The 4,633-nt window shown below is 38.0% G+C and overlaps 1 pseudogene; it reads left to right on the top strand.

Annotated features, from left to right (window-relative positions):
• Window positions 1–2,727, top strand: LOC113059836 (GTP-binding protein GEM-like; annotated as a pseudogene).
• Window positions 2,728–4,633: the final 1,906 nt, after the last annotated feature.

Below are 4,633 nucleotides of genomic sequence, written 5' to 3' on the forward strand. Positions count from 1 at the left end.
GAGAGAAATGACGTCAAGGAAATCCTCACTGATTCTGAGACCTTAATATAACCATGACTGCACTGAGAGCTCAAACCACATTACTGCGCAAAATATAGGCGTACAGGATTACCAGGGTAAACAGCACCAATCTTCAGTCAGGTGTGCTTAATTGAAAACAAAGAAGCCAAGAGCAATTCGACCTTGTTGAGCAGGTTTCTGCTAGTTGGGACTGGAGTTACTATTGGAGCACAATTTGGAGCGTCCGATTTAGTCCGTTAATTCTTTGTTCAGTCACATTCACAGAAACACCCGTCGTTTAACCGAGTGTTTGTCGTCGAATTGCACAAATGACTCTGCTGGCGAGCATGCGGCGCCACAGTATCCGCGTTCAGCATCACCTGCACCGGTGGAGCATCTGCGGGACGGACGGAGGGACAGCTGCTGAGCGATGCTTTCTCGCGTTCCGACATCGGTATGTCCAGGTCCAGTTCCTGCTCGTCCGCCTCTTCAGACTCCGCTCTCTCCACCGAGTCTGCGACTCCAGCTTCGGTTGGACCGTTCACTGTTGTCCTGCTCGGAGACCACGGCGTCGGGAAGTCCGCGCTCGCGAGTATATTCGCCGGAGCATCGGACAGCATGGGCAGCGAGTGCGAGTTATATGGAGGTATGTGAACTATTAACTGGAGTTAAACTTGGGCTTTTTATTCAGACTTCACACACACATCAACTATCTCAAGAAATCACTTGGCTGCAGTGACGTCCTTCTTTCAGATTGTGATTTGGGTTTAAGACTGTTTATGGCGATTATATTTAGGCTATTAACCCAAGTATTCATCATTTCAACAAAACGGGTTTTCAATCATAATCGTGCAATTCAACATTTCAGAAACTCACAAGGAGCCATGCAAAGGTCACTTGTGTAGAATTAGGATGTAGAATGTAGAAGGTCAAAACAAAAGGTTGAGTTTATAAAAGTAGGCTACAATTAAAAAAAAAAGTTTTTATTAATAGTAGCCTAGGCTAAAATTCCATTGAATTGAATAATCCTTTCTTAAATGATTATTCAATTCAGTTTGATGTAATTTTGCTATTAATGAAATTGCGCAAATCTAAATAAAAGGCTTTTTTGAATGTAGGCTACAATTCTTTGCAATGTAGGCTAAATGTTTAAGCTACTTTGAAACATTTATTAATGAATGAATGAATGAATAAACGTTTGGAAACAGACCAGGGACTTGCAAACTCTGGTAGCTACATGGGAAGAAAGAGAGAAAAACAGTTTTAAGGGAATTTGCAATGCAAACTTAACATATGAATTAAATATTATGCGAAATCATTTGATGAATAGCTACATTATTTTTATACAACAAGTTTGGGGATCGTGCGAAACGAACCTCGTCGGATTGCACCGAAAACTTAAAATAAATAAATATTTATTTTATACATTTATATATATATATATAATTCATTTACTTATTATTTATTATTATTATTATTACTGTATATGCTATAATGTGTGTAGACTACTCAGAGTAAATCACATTGTAATTTTGTAAATTTTTGCTATGGCCACTATTCAAAACCTTGTTTCAACTCTTTGACCCTTTTATTGTTCTCAGGTGAAGTATTTGATCAGACAATAACAGTAGATGGTGAGAGGGCCACCGTTACCCTACTCGACATGTGGGATTCACAGGTAACACCTTTAGCTCATCAGCAATTTATATTAATATACTTTGATGATTGGAGGTTCTAAGACTTCCTGATTTATGTTTCCATCAGGATGAGGACAGCTGGACGCAGGAGCGTTGTTTGCAGACAGGAGATGCTTTCATTATAGTTTATGCCATAACAGATCGTTCAAGCTTCCTTCGCGCAGCAGATCTTCGTATTCAGCTTCGGAGTCAGTGTGGAGACGACCGGACTCCTATCATCCTCGTCGGCAATAAATGTGACCTGGTTCGCTGCAGAGAAGTGTCCATTAGTGGTAAGTGATTCTGAATTTAAATAGTAAAACTTAGATCACTGAGAATTTTCGTTTACTATTTAATTTTGTATTTTTCAGAGGGCCGTTCATCTGCTGCTGTCTTTGACTGTAAGTTCATTGAGACGTCAGCAGCAATGCAACACAACGTCTGGCCGATGTTTGAGGGCATCATCCGCCAGCTCCGTTTACAAAGAGACAGCACAGAGACCCTCAGCAGATGTCGTTCTCTTCAAAAGCGCAGAGAGAGTCTCCCAAAGAAAGCCAAGCGTTTCATTAACAGAATTATTGCTAAGAAGAACAAGCAAGCAGCCTTTAAACTCAAGTCCAAATCATGTCATGACCTGATGAGTGTGTAGTGTAGACTTTGAATACCTCTGAACGTGTATTATAAGGAGTTTTGGGAAAGTATCTTGTTCATATGTTGGTTTTGTTCCCATTTTGTGATTTTTAAGAAAGCCATGGATGTCTATATTAGACTGTGCTGTAGAAGAGCATTGATTACAGGCTTCTCGCTCCCTCTGTGAAGGACAGAACGCTCTAGTGTTACCCGTCGTCCTCCAAACATTTCAGAAGCCATGAAATACAAACAGGTTTTTGTGGGAACCCCAACAAATTAAAAGTGATCCTTTTACTTTTGTATGATTTTCATGATGGATCTGCTTTTGAAATGTGAGTCCTCTTTGTCGTACCTTGTGTGTGTGAAAGCGTTTTGTCCAGCTTTTGCTCAGTTTGAGCATGAGGCATTCAAAATAAATGAAATGCAGTTTGTTTATGATAAATCTGAAATACTTTGGTCTTTTTGAAAGTGCACACATCCAGAAAAGCGAAAAAGCACTTTTAGCACATATCTATAGTATTATGTTTTCAGCTGGGATCTCTCTGAAGTTTATCATAACAGAAATTCATCAACCTTGATTAAAACATACACCAGCTGTTCTTGTACACATGGAAGCATTTTATTATGGGATTATAGCTTTACAGAGGCTGTACATGCTTTCCCCTGTCCATTATGCACAAATTATCCTTTTATTCAGGTGTAAATCATATGTTTTCAACCAATTTACAATTAAGCAGTAGTGTCCAAAAGTCTGAATATGCAGTCAAAGTCTGGGATTTAATATCTTAATTAATACTGGAAATTAAGCATTTTTAAAGTTTCACAAATGTAACACAAAGGAACACCAAAAGGTAAAACGCAAAAGATTGAAAGGTTTAACATTTCCTGTTTCTGGGTCACTAATCAAGTAAGCTTGTTATTATAAGATTCATCATAACACCTTAAAATGTTAATTTTACATAGTTACAATCAATGAAACATATTTTTTAAAAGCTTTATTTCTCCTAGTTGATGTTAATTTCAACATCCGGTGAACAAACTAAAATCGAATCCCACAATTTTGATGTTAACAAAGATTGAATTAATACTGTAACAAACTTTAAATGCTCATTTTCCTAATGGGTCTTTATTATAAAGTGTTACCAAATTTAGATCTCATGATATGTAATATGTTAATATTTATGTATAATGCATTTTATATTTAAAGATATTTCACAGATAAGATACGTTTATTACAGCCTCAGTCCTACTGGTGAATATATGTGTGTAATAGTTCCTGTTATTCAGAAACACTCCTCTTCCTTTCCTTTCAGAGGTGAGAAGGACAAATGAATGACACCTTCATCAGCTGTGTGAATGATTGTGAATGTGTATGTGTTAAAACTGTGTAAGATTGAAGCTATTTAGTCAGCTGTGTTGCCTGTTTGTTTATGAATACTTGCTGCACACATGGAGTGTGTCAGATTGTCAGGTATTGCTCATTTTAAGGCCATTTCCTGCCAGCTCCACTATGCATGAGGCAGCTGGACGACTCATTGAAACTTCAAGTTACACTAACAGAGTTGAAGTGGTACTGAAAATGTGGTCAACTTCAGTATAATAATTCATATCTGTAGCCACAGGTTTCTCTGTTTCAATACTAATGCCTGCACTAAGTAGCACCAATTCCTAATCTTGACCTTTACCCTCTATACTTCTCTCCATTATGCTGATACGGCTGCGTAATAATTAGTCAATGGAAAACCATGGGAACTTCTTGGGTAACTACCACTCAAGGTGCCTTTAACCTTGTGTTCCACAGAAGAAAAAAAGCCCTGCAGGTTTGGAACAGAACAACATGAGGATAAGTAAATAACGTTTATTTTTAGGTGACACTGTTGAATACCTCAGAAGTTCTTGCAGATGTATTCATTTCCAGTATGAGACAAAACTGAGAAACATGGAGCACAACCAAGCCAGAGTCTGTCAAAAGATCAAGGATCAAAGATCGTAGGCTTGTATTACTCAAGATCGCGAGCACACAGCTCTGTGAAGGTGATCTTTAGACTCTCTATGAATGTACAGTGATTTTCATCTGTCACACACACAGCTTGTTTTCTGATTTATTTTCTCTTTTTGTCCAAGCTTCTCCTCAGAATTCTGCTTTGTCCCTTTGTTCCGTATCATAGAAATGATTGACATACGGCCTCTGATTACAAAGGAGGATTTTTGATGCATTTTTGTTGTTTGCCTTTTACACTTGAACACATCTTATATACTATTTCGCCAAACAGTATCATAAGATGCTTTAAATTTACAGTCCACTCCCCTGAGCAGTGAATCAGTAG

This window comes from Carassius auratus, chromosome 41 (genome assembly GCF_003368295.1).
Source record: "Carassius auratus strain Wakin chromosome 41, ASM336829v1, whole genome shotgun sequence".
Classification (NCBI taxonomy): Eukaryota; Metazoa; Chordata; class Actinopteri; order Cypriniformes; family Cyprinidae; genus Carassius; species Carassius auratus.